This window comes from Lolium perenne, chromosome 2, assembly GCF_019359855.2.
Source record: "Lolium perenne isolate Kyuss_39 chromosome 2, Kyuss_2.0, whole genome shotgun sequence".
Lineage (NCBI taxonomy): Eukaryota > Viridiplantae > Streptophyta > Magnoliopsida > Poales > Poaceae > Lolium > Lolium perenne.
In genome coordinates this window covers 67,927,109-67,948,302 of record NC_067245.2, presented here as the reverse complement: position 1 = coordinate 67,948,302, position 21,194 = coordinate 67,927,109, and positions in this window count along the sequence as shown.

Here is a 21,194-nt window from a genome sequence, read left to right as displayed (position 1 = left end):
TTTCATGAGTGGCAATATTTGGTGTTGTTCGTAAACTCCAGAGGACGTAAGGTAGCTCATTGACCCAAGCGCCTTTTACTCTTTTGAGTGGTGCTAGCTGTCTTTTTTTAATCCCACTGCAGATAAGGTCGTTGGCCTTTTTGACTTGCCCATTGGTTTGCGGGTGTGCAACTAACGTAAATTTCAGTTGTATGCCGAGCCCATCGCAGTACTGCTTGAATTCTCCCGAGGTGAAGTTGGAGCCATTGTCCGTGATGATACTATGAGGCACACCAAAACGGAAAACAATAGACTTGACGAGGTTCACCGCAACCATTGCTTCAACTATTGTCACGGGCTTGGTCTCAATCCACTTGGTGAATTTTTCGACTCTGCAACAAGCAGAAATACATGCCCTCCTGCCGATGATTTATGTAACTTGCCCACCATATCGAGTCCCCATTCAGCAAAGAGACAAGCTAAGGGTATATGCATCATCTCTGCCATAGGTGTGTGAGGCTTTGTGGTGAACATCTGGAACCCCTCGCAAGTATTGACGATTTCCTTGATGTCCTATACCGTCGTTAACCAGTAGAAGCCAGCTCTGAAAGCTTTGGCCGCGATTGCACTGCTGCTTGCATTATTCCCGTAGATACCCTCGAGTATGTCCTTGAGGATGGCATGTCCTTCCTCGTGTGTGACGCATCGCTTGAGGACACCCGAAAAGCTTTGGACCATCGAGTGATCCCTCGAGCCTTTACTTGGTTCTCTAGCAGCTCCTTGATCATCATGTACGCCAAATATGGATGCATCCAAGTGGTTTCCACCATCATGACTTCCTCGATTTCTCCTTCCGCTGCTTCCTCTGTTTCTTCTTCTTCGGGGGCCCCCGAGTATTTTTTGCCTTTTGCTGCCTTCGAATTCTTCGGTTTATCGGCTTCCACAGGCTTCTCCTTGATGGAACGCTCCTTGATCTCCTCCAAGAACACTATTGGTGGTATGGGAAGAAACTAGGACCCGATGCTTGCGAGGATGTCGGCTTCTTCGTTGTTTGCTCTGTTGATCTGCGAGACTTCGCACCCATCAAATAACCCTTCTAGATTATTGTACATATCTCGATAGGCTGCCATATTTTCTCTTATGGCATCGCACTTTTTCATGACTTAATGGATTGCAAGATTCGAGCCTCCAAACATTATGAGGCGAGTTGTACCGCATGCCTTGGCCATACACATATTGTGCAACAAAGCCTCCTATTCAGCTTCATTGTTGGATGTGTTCGGGAAACTCATCCGAAGGACATAGCGGATATTGTCTCCTTGTGGTGATATCAACACCACGCCAGCTCATGCGCCTCCGAGTCGCCTGGATCCATCAAAGTACATTTTCCAAGCACTCGATAGATCTGGATGTCATGTGTTCTGGAGCTCCATCCACTATGACGTGAAGTCAGGTAGTACTTGCAATTTGATGGCTTTTCATTTCTCATACGTGATGTCCCGAGGGGAAAGTTCGATTCCCCAAAGGGAGACACACCCTGTTGCCTCAGGATTATTGAGTATGTTCGAGAGGGGAGCCTCATTGACCACTACAATCGGGTGCTCCGACAAGTAGTGGCGTAGCTTCCTTGCTATCATGAAGACTCCATATATGAGCTTCTGATATTGCGGTGCTTTGTGGCATCTGAATGGTGAATGGACCCACGCGCCAGTGTTAGGGTTAGGTCTTCCCCGTACAAAAAGTATTTCCTATTTAATTCAAATTCTAAAAATTGTACCGAAGTTTAGATATCCATAAATAATTCATAAAAAACGAATAAGCTATTAAAATATTCATAAAAATATATATAAATTAAAAATGTAATATTACATGTTACAAAAATTTAAAATTCAATTATTTAATAAACCTTATTTACGCCTTTTATTTTATTATAATTCCAAGAAAAATAAATAATGAACTGTATTTTTTTTTGAAGTATGGAATAATACCTTTGAAACTGAAGAAAATATTAAATGTAATTTTTCTTTATCATATCATCCTTAAGATCACAACTATATTATTATTTTCTCAGAAAAATAAGAAATAAGAAAATATTAATAGTTGTCACCTTATATCTTAGGGTAATTTCTTAGTTTTTAATTTAATCAACAATTATTACTTCAAAATTTATAGAATAATGAGAAAACCCTAACTTGAGTTCTAATAACACTTAAAAATATTTCTAAAACCTAGAAAATTATTTAAGGAAATAGTCCTACCTTACCAACTGTTTTTGAATCTTTAGAGAACAATGCAATACATGTTCCTATTCTACCTTAGATATAAATTAAAATTTTAATTTCATGCATTCACCTTTAATAGTCCATGTGATCAACTAATAGTAGATACATATGAACCCTAAAATGTTACTTTCATGTCAACACCTGAATCACCATTCCTTAGTGTAATAAAAGGGTTATATAACTCTTAAAACAACCATATATGGTTTTGTTGATGCATTTCAATTTACATGATCATGCTCAACTTAGGTATATGCAAGTACTAAATGAATCTTCACATGTTAATTTCATTTGTTCCACCTAATAACTACTTAGGGATCAATAGAGGAATATGGTAAACCCTATAAGCAACTAACACCTATTGGAAATATGTTTTATTCATTAATAAACATGTTCTTCAAAAGTTATTATTTTGAAGTATATAACAAGTAAACATTAAACCATATCTTTAAAGTCTTTCCAAAATCAATTGTTCCTTCCTATTGCCGACTAAATATACCCATGTGATATTGTGTTCTATGCTTTACTCTTTAACATCCAATATGTGCCCAAGTTAAACAAAAACCTAATAATAACCTTCTTTGTTAATCCACTTTACATCCTAAATAAATCACTACAACTCACTAATCCTAAATCATCACGGTTAGATTACGCTTAGAATGACTACATATCATATGTTGAGCATATATCACCTTTGCCAATTCTTTAAATATTATCCTTACCGATCGATGATGCTATTTTAGAATTTGGAGTCATCACATCTCAAAGTTTATGCCTACATAATCTTGCAGTCAAGACATGAAAGTTCAATGCTTGCTCATGACATTTGATTTTTTTTAAATACTTGCAAAGTACTTATCGTAACGTTCCTGCATTCAAAGCAAAGTATTACTTTTAGAATTATGAACATGCTTACGTGGTGGACGATGGAACCATGGTTTGAGTTGATGGTGGAGGTTTTATTGCAACTGGGTTTATATCCACACTGGACTAACAATGAATGTTTTCTAGTGATTCTTGCGATGTAGAACTCATGTTAACCATAGGATCTGGAGCGGGATGGAGAAGTCAGCTGGATCTTTTTCCCTTCGCATATCAACGGATGTGTTGTACTGTAGTTATTGGCGTCTTACTGGGATCAATATGAGGGTGGGGGTCCCTTAAGTTCCCACAGTACTGGTGATCTATGATGGATTGCAGGAGACCGTCAAGGGCTACCGAGGTCGAAACTATCAGAGGGTAGGAAACCGCCGTGGGTCCAAGGCCGGAACTACGAAAGGGTGGGTATGCGGGGTCGCGAAGAAGGGAAATGATTAGCTTGGACCTTATATTGGGCCCCATACCAAGGAAGTATGGACTGGTTAATGTGCACCGGTTGTGCAACAAGGATAAGAATCTCTTATGGGTAAAGTAACCACCTATGCATAGTGTGTTAAATTGTGGCTTGTCACTCCCTGTTCTGGGAAGGAACTGCAAACACGGCAGGAAAGGAACTCCATGAAGTTCTAGACACCGTGTGAAGGCTAACGAACATAGCTTTTCAGAATAAAATAAACCTTTTGAAGAAATGATAACGAAAACCTGCATTGGCTTAATACTTTCTAGTCCATGGCTATAGTTGGTGCATGAAACACATATTCCTAAATATTTAACTTGTTGAGTATGCTCGTACTCACCCATTCCCTCTTGAACCCATGTCGGAACACCTTTGCCACCAGCGCCCTTGATGAAGCATGGTGCCCGCACTCTCCTTGGTGAATTTCCACCAACATTTCTTTTCCCTCTTACGGTTCCACACATCTTTGGAGGACACCTGTGACACTTCTTTTGTACACCTCACCATTGATGATAGTGTAGGCCTTGGACCTTCTTTGGATCCTCCTCGACTCGTTTTCATCAACCGGCAGGGTGCCGTTGATCAGGAATTCCTTAATAGGTTCAACCCAAGTTGGTGCTTCCCAGACTAGGAATACCGGTACGTCTATCTCCATACTGTCCACCAGCATAGCTTCTTCCGGCTTAGGTCTTGCAGTCCCCGGGTTTACCGGAGCAGTCCCCGGGTTTCCTTCGTCAATGTCCATTGGCACAGTGTGTGACTCCGGTACAAAGATTGACTCCGATTTCGGACCCGGTTTAATCGATGGTGTTCTTAGGTGAGCCAGAGCCACTCCGGGAGGAATTTCCTGCCGGGAGGAACCTAGCTTAGATAGAGTATCCGCGGCTTCATTTTCTGCGCGCGGCACATGGTGAAACTCACAGCCTTCGAAGAAGCCGGCAATCTTTTGCACATGAAAACGGTATGAGGCCATGCTGGCATCTTTTGCGTCCCAATCTCTGGAACACTGCTGCACCACAAGATCTGAATCGCCATAGCAAATGATCCGGTGCGCACCGATTTCTTTTGCAACCTTGAGCCCATGGATCAGAGTCTCATACTCAGCAACATTGTTCGATGCTCTGAAGTGCACTTGTAAAACATACCGGAGATGATCTCCCTTAGGTGAAGTAAGCACCACACCAGCACCCAGACCCTCCTTGAGTTTGGATCCATCAAAGTGCATCTTCCAGTACTCTATCTTGTGTTCCGTCGGTTTGTATTGCATTTCCGCCCAATCAACCAAGAAATCAGCTAAAGCTTGTGATTTTATGGCGTCTCTTCTTTCATATACCGGTACGTACGGTTATATCTGAATCGCCCACTTGGCAATCCTGCCGCTAGCATCCTTGTTGCACATGATATCGAAAATGGATGCCTCACTCACCACCTTCATGTGGTGTTCCTCAAAATAGTGCTTGAGCTTTGTGGCGGCCATGAACACCCCGTAGGTCATTTTCTGGAAATGAGGGTAGTTTTGTTTTGAGAGGGAGAGCACCTCGCTTAGGTAGTATACCGGTCTCTGCACGGTTTTACCTTCCTCTTCTCTTTCAACCACAACTACCACACTCACAACCCGGTTTGTTGCTGCTATGTACAACATCATGGGCTCCCTTTCCAAAGGTGAAGCTAGTATCGGCGCAGTGGCCAACATTTTTTTCAGCTCTTTAAACGCTGCGTCTGCCTGAGGGGTCCAGACGAAGGTATCAGATTTTTTCATCAAAGCATAGAGCGGCAAAGCCTTTTCTCCCAACCTGCTTATGAACCGGCTTAGCGATGCCAAGCTTCCGGTAAACTTTTGCACATCTTTGAGATCTTGTGGTATGGTCACTCTTTCAATGGTCCGGATCTTTACCGGATTAACCTCTATGCCCCGGCTAGACACGAGAAAGCCAAGCAACTTGCCGGCTGGAACACCGAAGGTGCATTTTTGCCGGATTGAGTTTCATCTGGAACCTTCTTAGGTTGTCAAACATTTGCCTCAGATCATCGATCAAGGTTTCCTTGACTTTAGTTTTTATCACAACATCGTCCACATAGACTTGCACATTTTTTCCAATTTGATCAAACAAACACTTTTGCACACAGCGCTGGTACGTTGCACCAGCGTTGCGCAAACCGAAAGGCATAGTAACATAGCAATAAGCCCCGTGCGGGGTGATAAACGCAATTTTTATTTGATCTTCCTTTTTCAGGGGAATCTGGTGGAAACCGGAATAAGCATCCAGAAAAAAAAACAACTCACAGCCAGCAGTGGAATCAATCACTTGATCGATTCGGGGTAAGGGGAAAGGATCTTTCGGGCAAGCTTTGTTCAGGTTGGTGTAGTCGATGCACATGCGCCACACCTTTGGAGCTTTGGGTTCCTCCTCTTTTTTCTTCTCGACCAGCACCGGATTGGCTAGCCACTCAGTATGCAGTACCTCCACGATGAAACCGGCAACCAACAACTTTGTCACTTCTTCTCCAATGATTTTCCTCCTGTCTTCAGCGAACCGGTGCAACGGCTGCCTTACCAGCTTTGCATCCTTCCGGACGTTCAGAGAGTGCTCAGCCAACTCCCTCGGAACACCTACCAAGTCATCAGTTGACCAGACAAAGATATTCCGATTCTCACAGAGGAAGTTGATGAGCGCGCTTTCCTATGCTTCATTGAGACCGGCACCGATGTGAACGGTGCGCTCAGGGTAAGCCGGGTCTAGCACAATGTCTTTTGTTTCCTTGGTTGTCTTGAACGCCGGTGTGCCCAGGCTGCCACTCATTGCCGCTAAGCTCAATTGTGAAGACTGTGCCAGCGCAACTGCAGTTTGCATTCTCCTTTTTTCCTCGGCGATCACCAGCGATTCAGCCAGATTTGATCCGGCGGCAGCGGTTTCCAGTGAGACCTTGTAGTTTCCCACCACGGTTAAGGGTCCAGAAGGTGCCGGAATCTTCATCTTGAGATACACCGTATGGGTTAAGGCCATAAATGCCGCCAACGCCGGTCTCCCCAGCAACGCATGGTAAGGACCGTCTAAGTCCACTACCTCGAACAGAATGTTTTCCACCCGACAATTGTCGCGTCCTCCAAACGACACATCCACACGGACTTTTCCCATGGGCGAGCAGGACAAACCCGGAATGATTCCGTGGAACATAGTGTGGGTTGGTTGTAGCATATTTTCAGTGATTCCCAACGTATGCATGGTGTGCCGGTACATGATGTTTATGCTGCTTCCATTGTCGATCAGCACCTTGCTGAACCGCACTCGAGTCGTTGGCCCATGCATGATAGGGTCCACAACAAGAGCATAACCACCCGGATTAGGCATTATTTTCGGATGATCCTTGAACGACCAGGTGATTTCCTGATCTAACGAGAGCATGTATTTTGGTACTGCCGGCATCACCGCGTTCACTTCCATGGAATGGCGATGCACGCTTTGCCTGTCAGTTGGCTCAGTAACGAACACAACACATCACAGGTCCGAATCCTGGTAAACATTCCGGCCTAAAGGTGCCGGTGGCGGTGGTTGGCCATTGCCATCACCCACCTGATGAACTTGCTGGTGCTGTTGCCGGTTTGGCTGAGGCTGTACCGGTAGCGCATTTGCTCCAGTAAGCGGTGGAGGTGGTGGTAGTCGTTGGTGCAACATATCTTGCGATGGTGGAAGTATCGTGGTACAGCCTTGTGCTTGCGCATCTTTTACCGCACCCTTCAACATCAGGTACTTGGTCCAAGAATAGTCCTTCGTCAAATGATTTGATAGATTTGCCGGATTCGGAGTGTGCCACCGGCATGGCTGCTCCATAGCCGATTCCATGGTGTATTTTGTGTGTTCTTGCCAATTCTTTTTCTGTCGCCACGGTTTCTTTTCAACCCATTGTTTTTTAGGACCCGCCCATGGTTGCGGTCCGGTTTTTTGCCTCTGGCTTCCGCTGGCACCGGAGTTATCCTGCACAGCGGCTACTTGCTGCGCACCGTACCTCCGATCCGGAAAATCTTCCCTTCTTTTGTTGTGCCGGTTATCCCGGTATTGATCCTGGCGCGGTTGGCTTGTTTGCGCCGGATCGGCCTGTACTGCCGGCATTGGGTCTCCCAATGCGTAGCTGTCTGCCACACGTATCATCTCTGCCAAAGTTGTTGGCATGTTTCTCTGTAGCTTTTGCCACAATGGTGAATGATACGTCTCCGACGCATCGATAATTTCTTATGTTCCATGCCACACTATTGATGATATCTACATGTTTTATGCATACTTTATGTCATATTTATGCATTTTCCGGCATTAACCTATTAACGAGATGCCGAAGAGCCAGTTGCTGTTTTCTGCTGTTTTTGGTTTCAGAAATCCTAGTAAGGAAATATTCTCGGAATTGGACGAAATCAACGCCCAGGGGCCTATTTTGCCACGAAGCTTCCAGAAGACCGAAGAGAAGACGAAGTGGGGCCACGAGGCGGCGCCACACTAGGGCGGCGCGGCCCAGGTGCTGGCCGCGCGGCCCTAGCGTGTGGGCCCCTCGTGACTCTCCTGACTCTGCCCTTCCGCCTACATATAGTCTTCGTCGCGAAACCCCCAGTACCGAGAGCCACAATACGGAAAACCTTCCAGAGACGCCGCCGCCAATCCCATCTCGGGGGATTCAGGAGATCGCCTCCGGCACCCTGCCGGAGAGGGGATTCATCTCCCGGAGGACTCTTCACCTCCATGGTCGCCTCCGGAGTGATGAGTGAGTAGTTCATCCCTGGACTATGGGTCCATAGCAGTAGCTAGATGGTTGTCTTCTCCTCATTATGCTTCATTGTCGGGTCTTGTGAGCTGCCTAACATGATCAAGATCATCTATCTGTAATACTATATGTTGTGTTTGTTGGGATCTGATGGATAGAGAATACTATGTTATGTTGATTATCGATCTATGTGTTGTTTATGATCTTGCATGCTCTCCGTTACTAGTAGATGCTTTGGCCAAGTTGATGCTTGTAACTCCAAGAGGGAGTATTTATGCTCGATAGTGGGTTCATGTCTCCGTGAATCTGGGGGAGTGACAGAAACCCCTAAGGTTATGGATGTGTTGTTGCCACTAGGGATAAAACATTGATGCTATGTCCGAGGATGTAGTTATTGATTACATTACGCACCATACTTAATGCAATTGTCTGTTGTTTGCAACTTAATACTGGAAGGGGTTCGGATGATAACCTGAAGGTGGACTTTTTAGGCATAGATGCATGCTGGATAGCGGTCTATGTACTTTGTCGTAATGCCAAATTAAATCTCACAATACTCATCATATCATGTATGTGCATTGTCATGCCCTCTCTATTTGTCAATTGCCCAACTGTAATTTGTTTACCCAACATGCTATTTATCTTATGGGAGAGACACCACTAGTGAACTGTGGACCCCGGTCCATTCCTTTAAATCGAATACAATCTGCTGCAATACTTGTTCTACTGTTCTCTGCAAACAATCATCATCCACACTATACATCTAATCCTTTGTTACAGCAAGCCGGTGAGATTGACAACCTCACTGTTTCGTTGGGGCAAAGTACTTTGGTTGTGTTGTGCAGGTTCCACGTTGGCGCCGGAATCCCTGGTGTTGCGCCGCACTACATCTCGCCGCCATCAACCTTCAACGTGCTTCTTGGCTCCTACTGGTTCGATAAACCTTGGTTTCTTACTGAGGGAAACTTGCCGCTGTACGCATCACACCTTCCTCTTGGGGTTCCCAACGGACGCGTGCTGTACACGTATCAAGCTCTTTTTCTGGCGCCGTTGCCGGGGAGATCAAGACACGCTGCAAGGGGAGTCTCCACATCCCAATCTCTTTACTTTGTTTTTGTCTTGCTTTATTTTATTTACTACTTTGTTTGCTGCATTATATCAAAACACAAAAAAATTAGTTGCTAGTTTTACTTTATTTACTATCTTGTTTGCTATATTAAAAACACACAAAAAAATTAGTTACTTGCATTTACTTTATCTAGTTTTCTTTATTTACTGTTGCTAAAATGGGTACTCCTGAAAATACTAAGTTGTGTGACTTCACAACCACAAATAATAATGATTTCTTATGCACACCTATTGCTCCACCTGATACTACAGCAGAATTCTTTGAAATTAAACCTGCTTTACTAAATCTTGTTATGCGAGAGCAATTTTCTGGTGTTAGTTCTGATGATGCTGCTGCCCATCTCAATAATTTTGTTGAACTTTGTGAAATGCAAAAGTATAACGATGTAGATGGTGACATAATAAAATTAAAATTGTTCCCTTTCTCACTAAGAGGAAGAGCTAAAGATTGGTTGCTATCTCTGCCTAAGAATAGTATTGATTCATGGACTAAATGCAAGGATGCTTTTATTGGTAGATATTATCCCCCTGCTAAAATTATATCTTTGAGGAGTAGCATAATGAATTTTAAACAATTGGATACTGAGCATGTTGCACAAGCATGGGAAAGAATGAAATCTTTGGTTAAAAATTGCCCAACCCATGGACTGACTACTTGGATGATCATCCAAACCTTTTATGCAGCACTGAATATTTCTTCACGGAACCTATTGGATTCAGCTGCTGGAGGTACCTTTATGTCCATCACTCTTGGTGAAGCAACAAAGCTTCTTGATAATATGATGATTAATTACTCTGAATGGCACACGGAAAGAGCTCCACAAGGTAAGAAGGTAAATTATGTCGAAGAAACCTCTTCCTTGAGTGATAAGATTGATGCTATTATGTCTATGCTTGTGAATGATAGGACAAATATTGATCCTAATAATGTTCCGTTAGCTTCATTAGTTGCTCAAGAAGAACATGTTGATGTAAACTACATTAAAAATAATAATTTCAACAACAATGCTTACCGGAACAATTCTAGTAACAACTATAGGCCATATCCTTATAATAATGGCAACGGTTATGGTAATTCTTATGGAATTCTTACAACAATAATAGGAACACACCCCCTGGACTTGAAGCTATGCTTAAATAATTTATTAGTACACAAACTGCTTTTAACAAATCTGTTGAAGAAAAGCTTGGGAAAATTGATATACTTGCTTCTAAAGTCGATAGTCTTGCTGCTGATGTTGATCTTTTGAAATTGAAAGTTATGCCTAATGAGAATCATAATAATAATATTGTTACTACAGCAAATGCCATCCAAGTTAGAATTAATGAGAATATAAGATTGATGGCTGAATTGCGTACTAGGTGGGAAAGAGAAGAAAATGAAAAAAATGATAATATAGCTAAAGTTTGGACTATTACCACCACTAGCAATGCTAATGCTACACATGTTGCTGCACCTACTACTATTAATGATAAAAGAATTGGTGTTGGCAATGTTTCCACTTCAAATGCAAAGCGCGAAAAACTGCCTGAAACTGCTAAAACCGCTGAAACTGCCTGTGATAAAACTGCTGAAATTTTTTCCAACATTGGGGATGATGATCCCATTGCTTTAGATTATAATGGTTTAGATTTTGATGATTGCCACATCTCTGAAGTTATAAAGTTCTTACAAAAACTTGCTAAGAGTCCTAATGCTAGTGCTATAAATTTGGCTTTCACGAAACATATTACAAATGCTCTCATAAAAGCTAGAGAAGAGAAACTAGAACGCGAAACTTCTATTCCTAGGAAGCTAGAGGATGGTTGGGAGCCCATCATTAAGATGAAGGTCAATGACTTTGATTGTAATGCTTTATGTGATCTTGGTGCAAGTATTTCTGTTATGCCTAAGAAAATCTATAATATGCTTGACTTGCCACCATTGAAAAATTGTTATTTGGATGTTAATCTTGCTGATAATTCTATGAAGAAACCTTTGGGGAGAGTTGATAATGTTCACATTACCGTTAAAAATAACCTTGTCCCCGTTGATTTTGTTGTCTTGGATATTGAATGCAATGCATCTTGTCCCATTATATTGGGAAGACCTTTTCTTCGAACTGTTGGTGCTATCATTGATATGAAGGAAGGTAATATTAAATATCAATTTCCTCTCAAGAAAGGTATGGAACACTTCCCTAGAAAGAGAATTAAGTTACCTTTTGATTCTATTATTAGAACAAATTATGATGTTGACACTTCGTCTCTTGATAATACTTGATAAACACTTTTTGCGCCTAGCTGAAAGGCGTTAAAGAAAAGCGCTTATGGGAGACAACCCATGTTTTTACTACAGTACCTTGTTTTATATTTGAGTCTTGGAAGTTGTTAATACTGTAGCAACCTCTCCTTATCTTAGTTTTGTGCATTGTTGTGTCAAGTAAAGTCGTTGATAGTAAGGTTCATACTAGATTTGGATTACTGCGCAGAAACAGATTTCTTTGCTGTCACGAATCTGGGCCTAATTCTCTGTAGGTAACTCAGAAAATTATGCCAATTTATGTGAGTGATCCTCAGATATGTACGCAACTTTCATTCAATTTGAGCATTTTCATTTGAGCAAGTCTGGTGCCTCAATAAAATTCGTCTTTACGAACTGTTCTGTTTTGACAGATTCTGCCTTTTATTTCGCATTGCCTGTTTTGCTATGCTTGATGGATTTTTCGATTCCATTAACTTTCAGTAGCTTTGTGCAATGTCCAGAAGTGTTAAGAATGATTATGTCACCTCTGAACATGTAAATTTTGATTGTGCACTAACCCTCTAATGAGTTGTTTTGAGTTTGGTGTGGAGGAAGTTTTCAAGGATCACGAGAGGGAGATGATACAATATGATCAAGAAGAGTGAAAGCTCTAAGCTTGGGGATGCCCCGGTGGTTCACCCCTGCATATATCAAGAAGACTCAAGCGTCTAAGCTTGGGGATGCCCAAGGCATCCCCTTCTTCATCGACAACATTATCAGGTTCCTCTAGTGAAACTATATTTTTAGTCCATCACATCTTATGTACTTTGCTTGGAGCGTCGGTTTGTTTTTGTTTTTTGTTTTTGTTTGAATAAAATGGATCCTAGCATTCATTGTGTGGGAGAGAGACACGCTCCGCTGTTGCATATTGACAAATATGTCCTTAGGCTTTACTCATAGTATTCATGGCGGAAGTTTCTTCTTCGTTAAATTGTTATATGGTTGGAATTGGAAAATGATACATGTAGTAATTGCTATAATGTATTGGATAATATGATACTTGGCAATTGTTGTGCTCATGTTTAAGCTCTTGCATCATATACTTTGCACCTATTAAGGAAGACATACATAGAGCTTGCTAAAATTTGGTTTGCATAATTGGTCTCTCTAAAGTCTAGATAATTTCTAGTAAAGAGTTTGAACAACAAGGAAGACGGTGTAGAGTCTTATAATGTTTACAATATGTCTTTTATGTGAGTTTTGCTGCACCACTTCATCCTTGTGTTTGTTTCAAATAAACCTTGCTAGCCTAAACCTTGTATCGAGAGGGAATACTTCTCATGCATCCAAAATCCTTGAGCCAACCACTATGCCATTTGTGTCCACCATACCTACCTACTACATGGTATTTCTCCGCCATTCCAAAGTAAATTGCTTGAGTGCTACCTTTAAAATTTCCATTCTTCACCTTTGCAATATATAGCTCATGGGACAAATAGCTTAAAAACTATTGTGGTATTGAATATGTACTTATGCACTTTATCTCTTATTAAGTTGCTTGTTGTGCGATAACCATGTTCCTGGGGACGCCATCAACTACTCTTTGTTGAATATCATGTGAGTTGCTATGCATGTCTGTCTTGTCTGAAGTAAGGGAGATTTACCACTAAAATGGTTAGAGCATGCATAATGTTAGAGAAGAACATTGGGCCGCTAACTAAAGCCATGATCCATGGTGGAAGTTTCAGTTTTGGACAAATATCCTCAATCTCATATGAGAAAATTAATTGTTGCTACATGCTTATGCATTAAAGAGGAGTCCATTATCTGTTGTCTATGTTGTCCCGGTAAGGATGTCTAAGTTGAGAATAATCAATAGCGAGAAATCCGATGCGAGCTTTCTCCTTATACCTTTGTACAGGCGGCATAGAGGTACCCCTTTGTGACACTTGGTTAAAACATGTGCATTGCGATGATAATCCAGGTAATCCGAGCTAATTAGGACAAGGTGCGGGCACTATTAGTATACTATGCATGAGGCTTGCAACTTGTAAGATATAACTTACATAACACATATGCTTTATTACTACCGTTGACAAAATTGTTTCTTGTTTTCAAAATCAAAGCTCTAGCACAAATATAGCAATCGATGCTTCCCTCTGCGAAGGGCCATTCTTTTACTTTTATGTTGAGTCAGTTCACCTATTTCTCTCCATCTTAAGAAGCAAACACTTGTGTGAACTGTGCATTGATTCCTACATACTTGCATATTGCACTTGTTATATTACTTTGCATTGACAACTATCCACGAGATATACATGTTACAAGTTGAAAGCAACCGCTGAAACTTAATCTTCCTTTATGTTGCTTCAATACCTTTACTTTGAATTATTGCTTTATGAGTTAACTCTTATGCAAGACTTATTGATGCTTGTCTTGAAAGTACTATTCATGAAAAGTCTTTGCTTTATGATTCATTTGTTTACTCATGTCATTACCATTGTTTTGATCGCTGCATTCATTACATATGCTTACAATAGTACGATCAAGGTTATGATGGTATGTCACTCCAGAAATTATCTTTGTTATCGTTTACCTGCTCGGGACGAGCAGAAACTAAGCTTGGGGATGCTGATACGTCTCCGATGCATCGATAATTTCTTATGTTCCATGCCACATTATTGATGATATCTACATGTTTTATGCATAGTTTATGTCATATTTATGCATTTTCCGGCATTAACCTATTAACGAGATGCCGAAGAGCCAGTTGCTGTTTTCTGCTGTTTTTGGTTTCAGAAATCCTAGTAAGGAAATATTCTCGGAATTGGACGAAGTCAACGCCTAGGGGCCTATTTTGCCACGAAGCTTCCAGAAGACCAAAGAGAAGACGAAGTGGGCCCACGAGGCGGCGCCACACTACGCACAGCCCAGGTGCTGGCCGCGCGGCCCTAGCGTGTGGGCCCCTCGTGACTCTCCCGACTCTGCCCTTCCCGCCTACATATAGTCTTCGTCGCGAAACCCCCAGTACTGAGAGCCACGATACGGAAAACCTTCCAGAGACGCCGCCACCGCCAATCCCATCTCAGGGGATTCAGGAGATCGCCTCCGGCACCCTGCCGGAGAGGGAATTCATCTGCCGGAGGTCTCTTCACCGCCATGGTCGCCTCCGGAGTGATGAGTGAGTAGTTCACCCCTGGACTATGGGTCCATAGCAGTAGCTAGATGGTTGTCTTCTCCTCATTATGATTCATTGTCGGGTCTTGTGAGCTGCCTAACATGATCAAGATCATCTATCTGTAATACTATATGTTGTGTTTGTTGGGATCCGATGGATAGAGAATACTATGTTATGTTGATTATCAATCTATGTGTTGTTTATGATCTTGCATGCTCTCCGTTACTAGTAGATGCTTTGGCCAAGTTGATGCTTGTAACTCCAAGAGGGAGTATTTATGCTCGATAGTGGGTTCATGTCTCCATGAATCTGAGGGAGTGACAGAAACCCCTAAGGTTATGGATGTGTTGTTGCCACTAGGGATAAAACATTGATGCTATGTCCGAGGATGTAGTTATTGATTACATTACGCACCATACTTAATGCAATTGTCTGTTGTTTGCAACTTAATACTGGAAGGGGTTCGAATGATAACCTGAAGGTGGACTTTTTAGGCATAGATGCATGCTGGATAGCGGTCTATGTACTTTGTCATAATGCCCAATTAAATCTCACAATACTCATCATATCATGTATGTGCATTGTCATGCCCTCTCTATTTGTCAATTGCCCAACTGTAATTTGTTCATCCAACATGCTATTTATCTTATGGGAGAGACACCACTAGTGAACTGTGGACCCCGGACCAATCCTTTACATCAAATACAATCTGTTGCAATACTTGTTCTACTGTTCTCTGCAAACAATCATCATCCACACTATACATCTAATCCTTTGTTACAGCAAGCCGGTGAGATTGACAACCTCACTGTTTCGTTGGGGCAAAGTACTTTGGTTGTGTTGTGCAGGTTCCACGTTGGCGCCGGAATCCCTGGTGTTGCGCCGCACTACATCTCGCCGCCATCAACCTTCAACGTGCTTCTTGGCTCCTACTGGTTCGATAAACCTTGGTTTCTTACTGAGGGAAAACTTGCCGCTGTACGCATCACACCTTCCTCTTGGGGTTCCCAATGGACGTGTGCTGTACGCGTATCAGTGAACCTCTTCTGCACCCATTGCAAAACCAAGCTATGGCCTGCGCCTCGATTACTCCCTCACAGGAGTTCCTCGTGGAGTTCCACCGGGTCAGGTAATCCCTGTCTGTTTCATTTGAACGATGCACGCACAAAGCGAGCTGCTGCGGTCTGTTTGGCCTCCGTTAAGTACTGCTAAAGTTGCTCACAAAAGCTTCCTCAAAGTCCAACCAGCCATTTATGCCTCCCGCCGGCAAGTTGTTTAGCCAGATGCGCGCTGGTCCTACCAGGAAAGATGGTACAATTCTCACGGCCCAGCGCCGGTTTCCTCCACCAGTGACAGTTCCTCCGCCACCGGCAACGTAAACTGCGGTCACGTAGTCTGCAAGCCAGTCTTCCGGCTTAGTGGTGCCATCATATGTTTTTATATCACAGGGCAACGTGAAGTTGCGAACCGGTGGTTCCTCTTTCATGATTCGTGGGCCAAAACACTTGGGACCCGAAGGACCTTCTGCCTCAACCATTTCAGATAAGTACATCCTATCCAGCCTGTGCCTCGCATCCCAGTCTGGTAGGCATCTTTCTCCTAACCGTTCCCCCAAAGGGTTCCGGTAGGCTGCGATTCTTTCGGTTCCCGAATCAGCCGCATCGTATCTTTCCGGTACCGCGGCTCTTGCCTGCCGGTACCTTTGCGGAGGCATTTCCTCATCTGCATAAGCACTCTTGGTGCACGATAATTTTGCCCGGTCTCACCTCTACCGGCATACTCATATCTGGCATAGCCATATCCGGCATAGCCTCGACCTGCCCCATGGCTTTTTTTACCGGCCTCGTGTCGCCCGGCTTGTTGTTTTCCGGCAAGCACCGGATCGTACACAGTCATTTGCTGTGCATTCATCTCTTTTTCTTTTCTCTTGTCCGGATGGGGGGACGATGCCTGCCCATGGGACTTGCTTCCGGCATTCTTTGTTGAACGCACAGATTTTGAAGCCGCAGCTTTGTTTATCTTAGCAAGCTTCTCAGCATTTTGTTCCTCGATCATGTCAAGCAATTCCCTAACATGATTCTGCTGTTTTGCCAAAGCATCTCCGGTAAGCGATTCGCACAGCTCTACTGCAGCCCTAGCAGCTTTTATGGTTTTATCCGGACTGCTATACTTAGGCTTCTCTACCATGTGACGTGGGCACTACCCTTCGGGTAACCCACATTACTCTATCCTGTGTTGACTAATTGGAGGCCCATGAAGACACTTGAAGGCGAGATGGGCCACAAAGACGGTGCACCAGAAGGTTCCTTGATGGGCAAGACAAGGAAGCGATCGAACAAGGAAAGATCGGATCTAAAACTACTGTAAACCTAGTCGTACTCGGTGAGACCTCTTGAGACCTGGCCTCCTATATAAAGGCCAGGAGAGGGGCTGCCAAGGGACACAATCAATCTTAGCGATCTTAGCCAGCAAAAGCTTAGAGCTAGGTCACCTTAGCAATAGCCATCTCGACGAGATCTTAGCCGAACTATTCGGCACCCCATTGTAACCCATTATCATCATAATCAAGAACAGACAGGCATGACGTAAGGGTTTTACCTCATCGAGGGCCCCGAACCTGGGTAAATTGCTTTCCTCGCTTGTCTGAGAACCGATGTCTCGTGTCAGCTTACAGGATTCCATCAACCCTAAGCCCCTATCGGAGGGCATTGGCGAGGAGTACCCTCGACAATTGGCGCCGTCTGTGGGAACCCTGTCGGCACAAGATCGGACATCGGCTGAACCCGTCATGTCATCGACAGCTTCATCAACACCGTCATCGCCTCATCTGGGAAGCCCGATTCGTTTCAGCTCTTACGAATTCACCCCACATAGAGATTCATCTCGCTCGACTTTCTCCGGCCTACAAGGAAACATGGAGATGGCTTTCGGGAGCGTCCACTACAACGTCAACTCAGAAGGAATTCTTCGGCTGCTGGAATCTCCCACCTCCAGATCGACGAGTCCGAGCGCGTCATCGTCACTCGACCTTTCGGCTGGCCTGACAAGCCCGTCGAGTCCGTCTGCGCCTTCGACTCCCCGTTCGGCATCCTCTATGTCGGTCGGATCTGATGATCCCGCATCCTCGGAGCTAACCTCGTACTACTGCATGAACTGCGACACCAGGCACGGATTGGGGTCAAGCGACACACCGTTCATCTGCAATGCCTACTATTCATCGGGAGAGGACAGCATCGGCAGCATCACCCAACGAGACACCCAAAGAGTGGCGCCCCTCCAAGTTTATGTCGCTAACAGGGGAGACGAGGATCTCACCCCCCGTTCCAGCAGGCGAGCTAGTTTTGAAAACAGCGCCAGCAACAACAACAGCGACCACACCATCGCAGAGGAGGAGTGGGCAGCAGCCAAGGCAGCCGTGCTTAACAACACACCGCTTCCGGCGGGAACCACGGTTGGCACTCTCAATGCTTACTGCTCCATATTGGAGAAAAATCGGGAGCGCCTATCTAAGGAGCAAGCCACCCTCGAGAAACGCCTATCTGCGGCAGACCGATCCAGCGAGCGACGGAGGGGCTCGCAGGGAAGCGCCTCTCAAAGTACCCACGGAGGAGGAAAACATCGATCAAGAATGTCCAGGCTCTCGGAAGATGATGCAAGGGAGATAGCGTCAAACCTGACCAAGTCCTTTATGACTACGGACACCGCGGGCATGCCACGGCCAAAAACCGTTGCGGGAGCAACAGCCAACCTTGCAGCATACCTCATTAATCAGCGTCCCGAAGGATCCATGGCTCAGGCTCACCGTGGCGCCTTAGAAAGTCTCGCGATATTAGGAGACAATCTAGTTCCACGGAAGGAGAAGACCATGTTGCAGGCCAGCGGCTCAAAGCATCGCGCAAGAGATGCTCGGGATGAAATTACTCAGAGTAGGATCGACAAAGCAAGGCGGCGACGCGCCCTCAGAGAGGAATTCGACAGCGATTCTTCGGATGAGACCCAGGAGAACGACGGTGAACTTAGCGGGGCTGATTGTTTAAGCTACAAAATTCGGGAGGCGATGCCACCTAAGAAGTTCAAACCCACCCCTAACGACGCCGCCAAGTACGATGGGCAGAAGGAGCCGAGATCCTGGATAGAGGATTATCTGCAGACGGTGATTCTGCAAAAAGGAAACCAGATAGCAGCAATGCAGTGCATGCAGCTTTACCTAAAGGACTCAGCGCGAGCCTGGCTAAGAGGTCTACCGAAGGGTTCCATCAAGTCATGGGACGACCTAGTAGAAGCCTTCGTTGCCAATTTCCAAGCAACCTACAAAAGGCCCGTCGGGATCGAGGAGTTACGGCATTGCCAGCAGAAGCAGAAGGAATCGATGCGCGCATACATCGGGAGATTCACCAAGCTCCTGAACGCTGCGGAAGACGTATCTGTCGACAGAGCAATCGACGCCTTCAGTGATGGCATCCGACGTGAAAGCTATATAGAAGAACTTGGACGCAAGAAGCCCAAAACCATAACCAAGTTAATGGAAATCGCCAACAGCTGGGCCGATGGCGAGGATAATGTTCGAAAGCCACGACAAACAGCGATTTATTTAAGAGGACGACCAGCCGAAGCATGATTCGGGTGGTCGAAGGGATCGCAACAAGAGAAGGAAGAACCGCAGCTACGATGACAATAACTTGGTGGCCGCAGGTTACTCTGATCGGCAGGATGATCGGTACGATGACAGGCGAGATGATCGGCAGGACGGTAATCAGAACAACTCTGGGAACCGTGGCAACTATAAACCACGACAACAGAGAACTCCCGAACTACCCTACGCTGAGCAGATCAACGCCCCCTGCTACCTGCATTCATATACCGATTCCAAGGATGGTAAAATAAAGTCTAGCCACCTGCTAAGGGACTCGCTTCGATTCATCGATATGCATAAACTCATCCAGCAGGCAGGCCAGCAACAGCTACCACCGCCACCACCACCACCTCCACCGCAACATCAGGTCCAGCAAGCTCAACCTCATCAACCCAACGAGGCATTTCCACCACCACGTGGGCAGATGAGTATGATTCATAGGACAGACGTCTCTAGGAGAGAAATGAAGAAACTCACCCGAGAAATCAACTTGGCAAAAAGCGTTATGGCGAACATCCCTGAGTATGTCGAGTGGTCGTCTCAGAATATCACGTTCAGCTGAGCGGATCACCCGATGACTATACCAAAACCAGGACACGCCGCCCTAGTGGTTGAAGCACAGATAGGAGGGTTCAAGATGAGCAAAGTCTTCATGGACGGAGGAAGTGGACTCAACCTGATATTCCTTGACACAATTCAAAGTATGGGGATCACCATGAGAATGTTAGAAGAATCAGACACCCGCTTCCATGGGATTCTCCCTACTTCACCAGCGTACTCTCTTGGCAAAGCGTACCTGAATGTCGTCTTCGGCAAACCCGAAAATTTCAGGAAGGAAAAGATCGAGTTCGAAGTCGTGAACTGGGAATCACAGTATCACGCCATACTCGGGAGACCAGCTTATGCCAAGTTTATGGCTGTGCCGCACTATGCATACCTCAAGCTGAAAATGCCTGGGAACAACGGAACGAACATCACAGTCCATGGAAGTTTCTCACGCTCGGAAAATTGTGATCGTGATTTTCAAAGGATTGCTGCAAAGTTTGGGCCACAGCGAGAAACTGTCGACCCTCCGCCCAAGCTGACGATACGAGAAATCAAGGAGGAAAAACATGACAGGGAAACTAAGAAGAAGCCAGCCAACCTTGCTCTTGAAGCCTCGGCAGCAAAAGCTTCGGCAGCACAAGCTTCGGCAGTTGCCGATGCAGAAGATATAGGAGGCAGCAAGGCACTGACAATCGCTGCCCAAGCCCCTGGCGAAATCAACAACGCTGCAGCAACCACTAGCATGACGAAGAAATCAGAAGATGCTGCTGAAGATGAGAAGAACCCCTTCCTTGATAAAGCACTTCCTTAGTCTTTAAATTTTTTCCCTTTACTTTACACAGGGCCTCCCTTTTTCGCCCTCTAGTTTCGTATTTACCCTATCAATGAGCACTTAAGTTTCGATTCTTGTTAAGCATTGCAGTAATTTAAAGCATCTATGACCGCGCCACCGTGAACCTTGCTTACAAGTAACGATACAACGTAACACGCGGCAGAAGATCACGCCCCAAGGGAAAAAACTTCTATGAGTGCTGCAAAGGAAAACAAGGACATTAATCCTTCCCTCTGCTTCAGATGCCTCTACGAGTGCTGCAAAGGAAAACAAGGACATTAATCCTTCCCTCTGCTTCAGATGCCTCTAC